The sequence below is a fragment of the Phyllobates terribilis genome, unplaced genomic scaffold, assembly GCF_046119375.1.
Source record: "Phyllobates terribilis strain yellow unplaced genomic scaffold, ASM4611937v1 Scaffold_67__1_contigs__length_7525285, whole genome shotgun sequence".
NCBI lineage: Eukaryota > Metazoa > Chordata > Amphibia > Anura > Dendrobatidae > Phyllobates > Phyllobates terribilis.
In genome coordinates this window covers 1,286,546-1,296,929 of record NW_027362827.1, presented here as the reverse complement: position 1 = coordinate 1,296,929, position 10,384 = coordinate 1,286,546, and positions in this window count along the sequence as shown.

The window sequence follows — 10,384 nt, the reverse complement described above, 5'->3', positions numbered from 1 at the left end:
TAGAAGCCCAAATATTTTTTCAGAGCTAGATGCAGAAAAAAATTATATTCAATTTGCAACCTGCTGGAGGTCAGTATAGAAGGACTAATAGAACAAGTCCCACACACTGCTAGAAGCCCAAATATTTTTTCAGAGCTAAATGAAGAAAAAAATTATTTTTAATTTGCAACCTGATGGAGGTCAGTATAGATGGACTAATAGACCAAGTCCCACACACTGCTAGAAGCCCAAATATTTTTTCAGAGCTAGATGCAGAAAAAAATTATATTCAGTTTGCAACCTGATGGAGGTCAGTATAGATGGACTAATAGAATGATGCTATGCCCAAAAGATTTTACTTCACTAGGTGCAGTAAAAAAATTGGTATTCTATACACAGGTGGTATATCTTGCAACACAGATAGGCTACTCCACTGACTAACACACTCTGCAATAGGCCAAAAAGGATTAGCTTTGCTAGATTCAGCCAAATGCTGTGAAAAAAACTTGCACAGCACTGGCACAGACCTGCCTGGCAAAAACTGATAGGAACTGATGTAACCTAGTCCTGAAAAGGACTCCAATTACAATTAGTCTTTACTCCCACAATCTATCTATTTAAGAGCACAGACCTGCCTGATAAAAGTCGTAGGAAATGCTGTAACCTAGTCCTTAAAAGGACTGCAATCACAACTATTCCCTACTCCCAAGCTATCTGTATACTTGTGCGAAAATTGGCTTGAAATTAACAAGGTATAGCGCACACAGCAACAGCGGTGCCGTCTAACACGCAGCTGCAGCAGTGAGAAAATGGTGGCGACGGGGAAAATGGCTTGGTCTTATAGGGCAAGGACATGTGACATACACTGCCAATCACACATGCCCTTGCTTGTGTGAAAAAAAGCACTTCGCTCCGTGTGTGCGCTGCTGATAGGCTGACAGATTGCACCTCCCCACTGCAAATGCGGGAAAGAGAAAAAAAAATAGAGATCTTCATTGTTCCTGCAGAGATCCATCCCCTGCCCCTCCCCCCGCCCCGCTGTACACTCAAACTGCGTATTAACATTAATTTTCATCATTACTGAGAAAAAATCCAGTTATGATTTTGGTGCACGAACAGTTATCGAACATAACCTCGAACAGCCGAATTTTTCTCAAATTGTTCGTGTTCGCCGACCGGCTCGAACACCGCCCAAAACAGCTCGAATTTGAGATTGGCGAACAGTTCGAGTAGAACAACGCTCATCTCTACTCATGAACTCCTGTTTACAAGATAGTCACATTAACCCAGTTAGCCACTGGAACATTACAGGTGCAAAGTGATGTCAAGAAGGGCAGTGAACAATGAATCACTATTAGGTAAGTTCAAAAATAAATCGATTGGTTTTACTATGATTTTCTTAATGCCAATCTATAAAGCTTATGATGACATATTGCTCTTTATGAACACTTAGTACAGATTCTATCTCACATTTGCACTATCTCAATCCCAAAATCAATGCAAATTTACATTGGTTTTATAGGAAGCTTATTAGTAAGTAAATGAAAAAAAGCTCTCTGAGGATTAGAAATCATGAACTCCTGTTTACAAGTTAAGTGCATTAACCCAGTAAGCCACTGGAACATCACAGGTGCAAAGAGATGTCAAGAAGGGCAGTGAACAATGCATCACTATTAGGTAAGTTCAAAAAGAAATCCATTGGTTTCAATAAGTTATTCTTAATGCCAATCTTTGCAACGCATGATGACGTATTGTTCTTGATGAACACTTAGTACAGATCCTATCTCACATTTGCACTATCTCAATCCCAAAATCAATGCAAATTTCCATTGGCTCTATAGGAAGCTTATTAGTAGGTAAATGAAAAAAATGTCTCAAGGTTTAGAACTCATGAACTCCTCTTTATAAGACAGTCACATTAACCCAGTAATCCACTGGAACATCACAGATGCAAAGTGATGTCAAGAAGGGCAGGGAACAATGAATCACTATTAGTTAAGTTCAAAAAAAAATCCATTGTTTTCACTATGTTGTTCTTAATGCCAATCTTTGCAGCGTATGATGACATATTGTTCTTTATGAACACTTAGTACAGATTCTATCTCACAATTGCACTATCTCACGCCCAAAATCAATGCAAATTTCCATTGGCTCTATAGGAAGCTTATTAGTAAGTAAATGAAAAAATCTCTCTAAGGATTAGAACTCATGAGCTCCTTTTTATGAGACAGTCACATTAACCCAGTAAGCCACTAGAACATCACAGGTGCAAAGTGATGTCAAGAAGGGCAGTGAACAATGAAGCACTATTAGGTAAGTTCAAAAAGAAATCCATTGGTTTTACTATGTTATTCTTAATGCCAATCTAAACAGCTTGTGATGACATATTGTTCTTTATGAACACTTAGTACAGATTCTATCTCACAATTGCACTATCTCAATCCCAAAATCAATGCAAATTTCCATTGGCTCTATAGGAAGCTTATTAGTAAGTAAATGAAAAAATCTCGCCAAGGATTAGAACTCATGAGCTCCTTTTTATGAGACAGTCACATTAACCCAGTAAACCACTGGAACATCACAGGTGCAAAAAGATGTCAAGAAGGACAGTGAACAATGAATCACTATTAGGTAAGTTCAAAAAGAAATCCATTGGTTTTACTATGTTATTCTTAATGCCAATCTAAACAGCTTGTGATGACATATTGTTCTTTATGAACACTTAGTACAGATTCTATCTCACAATTGCACTAGCTCAATCACAAAACCAATGCAAATTTCCATTGGCTTTATAGGAAGCATATTAGTAAGTAAATCTAAAAAAGCTCTCTGAAGATTAGAACTCATGAATTCCTGTTTACAAGACAGTTGTATTAACCCAGTAAGCCACTGAAACACCAGACAAGCAATGTGATGTCAATAAGGGCAGTGAACAATGAATCACTATAAGGTAAGTTCAAAAAGAAATTCATTGGTTTTACTATGTTATTCTTAATGGCAATCTAAACAGCTTGCAATGACATATAGTTCTTTATGAACACTTACCGTAGTACAGATTCTATCTCACAATTGCACTATCTCAATCCCAAAATCAATGCAAATTTCCATTGGCTCGATAGGAAGCTTATTAGTAAGTAAATGAAAAAAAATGTCTTGAGGATTAGAACTCATGAACTCCTGTTTACAAGATAGTCACATTAACTGAGTTAGCCACTGGAACATTACAGGTGCAAAGTGATGTCAAGAAGGGCCGTGAACAATGAATCACTATTAGGTAAGTTCAAAAATAAATCCATTGGTTTTACTATGTTTTTCTTAATGCCAATCTATACAGCTTATGATGACATATTGCTCTTTATGAACACTTAGTACAGATTCTATCTCACATTTGCACTATCTCAATCCCAAAATCAGTGCAAATTTCCATTGGCTCTATAGGAAGCTTATTAGTAAGTAAATGAAAAAAAGCTCTCTGAGGATTAGAAATCATGAACTCCTGTTTAAAAGACAGGTGCATTAACCCAGTAAGCCACTGGAACATCACAGGTGCAAAGTGATGTCAAGAAGGGCAGTGAACAATGAATCACTATTAGGTAAGTTCAAAAAGAAATCCATTGGTTTTACTATGTTATTCTTAATACCAATCTAAACAGCTTGCGTTGACATATAGTTCTTTATGAACACTTACCGTAGTACAGATTGTATCTCACAATTGCACTATCTCAATCCCAAAATCAATGCAAATTTCCATTGGCTCTATAGGAAGCATATTAGTAAGTAAATGAAAAAAAGCTCTCTGAGGATTAGAACTCATAAATTCCTGTTTACAAGACAGTTGCATTAACCCAGTAAGCCACTGAAACACCACACATGCAAAGCGATGTCAATAAGGGCAGTGAACAATGAATCAATATTTGGTAAGTTCAAAAAGAAATCCGTTGGTTTTACTATGTTGTTCTTAATGCCAATCTTTGCAGCGTATGATGACATATTGTTCTTTATGAACACTTAGTACAGATTCTATCTCACAATTGCACTATCTCACGCCCAAAATCAATGCAAATTTCCATTGGCTCTATAGGAAGCTTATTAGTAAGTAAATGAAAAAAGCTCTCCAAGAATTAGATCTCATGAACTCCTTTATATAAGACAGTCACATTAACCCAGTAAGCCACTGGAACATCACAGGTGCAAAGTGATGTCAAGAAGGGCAGTGAACAATGAATCACTATTAGGTAAGTTCAAAAAGAAATCCATTGGTTTTACTATGTTATTCTTAATGCCAATCTAAACAGCTTGTGATGACATATTGTTCTTTATGAACACTTAGTACAGATTCTATCTCACAATTGCACTAGCTCAATCACAAAACCAATGCAAATTTCCATTGGCTCTATAGGAAGCATATTAGTAAGTAAATGAAAAAAAGCTCTCTGAAGATTAGAACTCATGAATTCCTGTTTACAAGACAGTTGCATTAACCCAGTAAGCCACTGAAACACCACACATGCAATGTGATGTCAATAAGGGCAGTGAACAATGAATCACTATTAGGTAAGTTCAAAAAGAAATCCATTGGTTTTACTATAATATTCTTAATGCCAATCTAAACAGCTTGCGATGACATATAGTTCTTTATGAACACTTACCGTAGTACAGATTGTATCTCACAATTGCACTATCTCAATCCCAAAATCAATGCAAATTTCCATTGGCTCTATAGGAAGCTTATTAGTAAGAAAATGAAAAAAATGTCTCGAGGATTAGAACTCATGAACTCCTGTTTACAAGACAGTCACATTAACCCAGTAAGCAACTGGAACATGACAAGTGCAATATAATGACACGAAGGGCAGTGAACAATGAATCACTATTAGTTAAGTTCAAAAAGAAATCCATTGATTTTACTATGTTTTTCTTAACGCCAATCTATACAGCTTATTATGACATATTGCTCTTTATGAACACTTAGTACAGATTCTATCTCACATTTGCACTATCTCAATCCCAAAATCAATGCAAATTTCCATTGGTTCTATAGGAAGATTATTAGTAAGTAAATGAAAAAAAGCTCTCTGAGGATTAGAAATCATGAACTCCTGTTTACAAGACAGGTGCATTAACCCAGTAAGCCACTGGAACATCACAGGTGCAAAAAGATGTCAAGAAGGGCAGTGAACAATGAATCACTATTAGGTAAGTTCAAAAAGAAATCCATTGGTTTCAATAAGTTATTCTTAATGCCAATCTTTGCAACACATGATGACGTATTGTTCTTGATGAACACTTAGTACAGATTCTATCTCACATTTGCACTATCTCAATCCCAAAATCAATGCAAATTTCCATTGGCTCTATAGGAAGCTTATTAGTAGGTAAATGAAAAAATGTCTCGAGGTTTAGAACTCATGAACTCCTGTTTATAAGACAGTCACATTAACCCAGTAATCCACTGGAACATCACAGGTGCAAAGTGATGTCAAGAAGGGCAGGGAACAATGAATCACTATTAGTTAAGTTCAAAAAGAAATCCATTGTTTTCACTATGTTGTTCTTAATGCCAATCTTTGCAGCGTATAATGACATATTGTTCTTTATGAACACTTAGTACAGATTCTATCTCACAATTGCAATATCTCAAGCCCAAAATCAATGCAAATTTCCATTGGCTCTATAGGAAGCTTATTAGTAAGTAAATGAAAAAATCTCTCTAAGGATTAGAACTCATGAGCTCCTTTTTATGAGACAGTCACATTAACCCAGTAAGCCACTAGAACATCACAGGTGCAAAGTGATGTCAAGAAGGGCAGTGAACAATGAAGCACTATTAGGTAAGTTCAAAAAGAAATCCATTGGTTTTACTATGTTATTCTTAATGCCAATCTAAACAGCTTGTGATGACATATTGTTCTTTATGAACACTTAGTACAGATTCTATCTCACAATTGCACTATCTCAATCCCAAAATCAATGCAAATTTCCATTGGCTCTATAGGAAGCTTATTAGTAAGTAAATGAAAAAATCTCGCCAAGGATTAGAACTCATGAGCTCCTTTTTATGAGACAGTCACATTAACCCAGTAAACCACTGGAACATCACAGGTGCAAAAAGATGTCAAGAAGGACAGTGAACAATGAATCACTATTAGGTAAGTTCAAAAAGAAATCCATTGGTTTTACTATGTTATTCTTAATGCCAATCTAAACAGCTTGTGATGACATATTGTTCTTTATGAACACTTAGTACAGATTCTATCTCACAATTGCACTAGCTCAATCACAAAACCAATGCAAATTTCCATTGGCTTTATAGGAAGCATATTAGTAAGTAAATCTAAAAAAGCTCTCTGAAGATTAGAACTCATGAATTCCTGTTTACAAGACAGTTGTATTAACCCAGTAAGCCACTGAAACACCAGACAAGCAATGTGATGTCAATAAGGGCAGTGAACAATGAATCACTATAAGGTAAGTTCAAAAAGAAATTCATTGGTTTTACTATGTTATTCTTAATGGCAATCTAAACAGCTTGCAATGACATATAGTTCTTTATGAACACTTACCGTAGTACAGATTCTATCTCACAATTGCACTATCTCAATCCCAAAATCAATGCAAATTTCCATTGGCTCGATAGGAAGCTTATTAGTAAGTAAATGAAAAAAAATGTCTTGAGGATTAGAACTCATGAACTCCTGTTTACAAGATAGTCACATTAACTGAGTTAGCCACTGGAACATTACAGGTGCAAAGTGATGTCAAGAAGGGCCGTGAACAATGAATCACTATTAGGTAAGTTCAAAAATAAATCCATTGGTTTTACTATGTTTTTCTTAATGCCAATCTATACAGCTTATGATGACATATTGCTCTTTATGAACACTTAGTACAGATTCTATCTCACATTTGCACTATCTCAATCCCAAAATCAGTGCAAATTTCCATTGGCTCTATAGGAAGCTTATTAGTAAGTAAATGAAAAAAAGCTCTCTGAGGATTAGAAATCATGAACTCCTGTTTAAAAGACAGGTGCATTAACCCAGTAAGCCACTGGAACATCACAGGTGCAAAGTGATGTCAAGAAGGGCAGTGAACAATGAATCACTATTAGGTAAGTTCAAAAAGAAATCCATTGGTTTTACTATGTTATTCTTAATACCAATCTAAACAGCTTGCGTTGACATATAGTTCTTTATGAACACTTACCGTAGTACAGATTGTATCTCACAATTGCACTATCTCAATCCCAAAATCAATGCAAATTTCCATTGGCTCTATAGGAAGCATATTAGTAAGTAAATGAAAAAAAGCTCTCTGAGGATTAGAACTCATAAATTCCTGTTTACAAGACAGTTGCATTAACCCAGTAAGCCACTGAAACACCACACATGCAAAGCGATGTCAATAAGGGCAGTGAACAATGAATCAATATTAGGTAAGTTCAAAAAGAAATCCGTTGGTTTTACTATGTTGTTCTTAATGCCAATCTTTGCAGCGTATGATGACATATTGTTCTTTATGAACACTTAGTACAGATTCTATCTCACAATTGCACTATCTCACGCCCAAAATCAATGCAAATTTCCATTGGCTCTATAGGAAGCTTATTAGTAAGTAAATGAAAAAAGCTCTCCAAGAATTAGATCTCATGAACTCCTTTATATAAGACAGTCACATTAACCCAGTAAGCCACTGGAACATCACAGGTGCAAAGTGATGTCAAGAAGGGCAGTGAACAATGAATCACTATTAGGTAAGTTCAAAAAGAAATCCATTGGTTTTACTATGTTATTCTTAATGCCAATCTAAACAGCTTGTGATGACATATTGTTCTTTATGAACACTTAGTACAGATTCTATCTCACAATTGCACTAGCTCAATCACAAAACCAATGCAAATTTCCATTGGCTCTATAGGAAGCATATTAGTAAGTAAATGAAAAAAAGCTCTCTGAAGATTAGAACTCATGAATTCCTGTTTACAAGACAGTTGCATTAACCCAGTAAGCCACTGAAACACCACACATGCAATGTGATGTCAATAAGGGCAGTGAACAATGAATCACTATTAGGTAAGTTCAAAAAGAAATCCATTGGTTTTACTATAATATTCTTAATGCCAATCTAAACAGCTTGCGATGACATATAGTTCTTTATGAACACTTACCGTAGTACAGATTGTATCTCACAATTGCACTATCTCAATCCCAAAATCAATGCAAATTTCCATTGGCTCTATAGGAAGCTTATTAGTAAGAAAATGAAAAAAATGTCTCGAGGATTAGAACTCATGAACTCCTGTTTACAAGACAGTCACATTAACCCAGTAAGCAACTGGAACATGACAAGTGCAATATAATGACACGAAGGGCAGTGAACAATGAATCACTATTAGTTAAGTTCAAAAAGAAATCCATTGATTTTACTATGTTTTTCTTAACGCCAATCTATACAGCTTATTATGACATATTGCTCTTTATGAACACTTAGTACAGATTCTATCTCACATTTGCACTATCTCAATCCCAAAATCAATGCAAATTTCCATTGGTTCTATAGGAAGATTATTAGTAAGTAAATGAAAAAAAGCTCTCTGAGGATTAGAAATCATGAACTCCTGTTTACAAGACAGGTGCATTAACCCAGTAAGCCACTGGAACATCACAGGTGCAAAAAGATGTCAAGAAGGGCAGTGAACAATGAATCACTATTAGGTAAGTTCAAAAAGAAATCCATTGGTTTCAATAAGTTATTCTTAATGCCAATCTTTGCAACACATGATGACGTATTGTTCTTGATGAACACTTAGTACAGATTCTATCTCACATTTGCACTATCTCAATCCCAAAATCAATGCAAATTTCCATTGGCTCTATAGGAAGCTTATTAGTAGGTAAATGAAAAAATGTCTCGAGGTTTAGAACTCATGAACTCCTGTTTATAAGACAGTCACATTAACCCAGTAATCCACTGGAACATCACAGGTGCAAAGTGATGTCAAGAAGGGCAGGGAACAATGAATCACTATTAGTTAAGTTCAAAAAGAAATCCATTGTTTTCACTATGTTGTTCTTAATGCCAATCTTTGCAGCGTATGATGACATATTGTTCTTTATGAACACTTAGTACAGATTCTATCTCACAATTGCAATATCTCAAGCCCAAAATCAATGCAAATTTCCATTGGCTCTATAGGAAGCTTATTAGTAAGTAAATGAAAAAATCTCTCTAAGGATTAGAACTCATGAGCTCCTTTTTATGAGACAGTCACATTAACCCAGTAAGCCACTAGAACATCACAGGTGCAAAGTGATGTCAAGAAGGGCAGTGAACAATGAAGCACTATTAGGTAAGTTCAAAAAGAAATCCATTGGTTTTACTATGTTATTCTTAATGCCAATCTAAACAGCTTGTGATGACATATTGTTCTTTATGAACACTTAGTACAGATTCTATCTCACAATTGCACTATCTCAATCCCAAAATCAATGCAAATTTCCATTGGCTCTATAGGAAGCTTATTAGTAAGTAAATGAAAAAATCTCGCCAAGGATTAGAACTCATGAGCTCCTTTTTATGAGACAGTCACATTAACCCAGTAAACCACTGGAACATCACAGGTGCAAAAAGATGTCAAGAAGGACAGTGAACAATGAATCACTATTAGGTAAGTTCAAAAAGAAATCCATTGGTTTTACTATGTTATTCTTAATGCCAATCTAAACAGCTTGTGATGACATATTGTTCTTTATGAACACTTAGTACAGATTCTATCTCACAATTGCACTAGCTCAATCACAAAACCAATGCAAATTTCCATTGGCTTTATAGGAAGCATATTAGTAAGTAAATCTAAAAAAGCTCTCTGAAGATTAGAACTCATGAATTCCTGTTTACAAGACAGTTGTATTAACCCAGTAAGCCACTGAAACACCAGACAAGCAATGTGATGTCAATAAGGGCAGTGAACAATGAATCACTATAAGGTAAGTTCAAAAAGAAATTCATTGGTTTTACTATGTTATTCTTAATGGCAATCTAAACAGCTTGCAATGACATATAGTTCTTTATGAACACTTACCGTAGTACAGATTCTATCTCACAATTGCACTATCTCAATCCCAAAATCAATGCAAATTTCCATTGGCTCGATAGGAAGCTTATTAGTAAGTAAATGAAAAAAAATGTCTTGAGGATTAGAACTCATGAACTCCTGTTTACAAGATAGTCACATTAACTGAGTTAGCCACTGGAACATTACAGGTGCAAAGTGATGTCAAGAAGGGCCGTGAACAATGAATCACTATTAGGTAAGTTCAAAAATAAATCCATTGGTTTTACTATGTTTTTCTTAATGCCAATCTATACAGCTTATGATGACATATTGCTCTTTATGAACACTTAG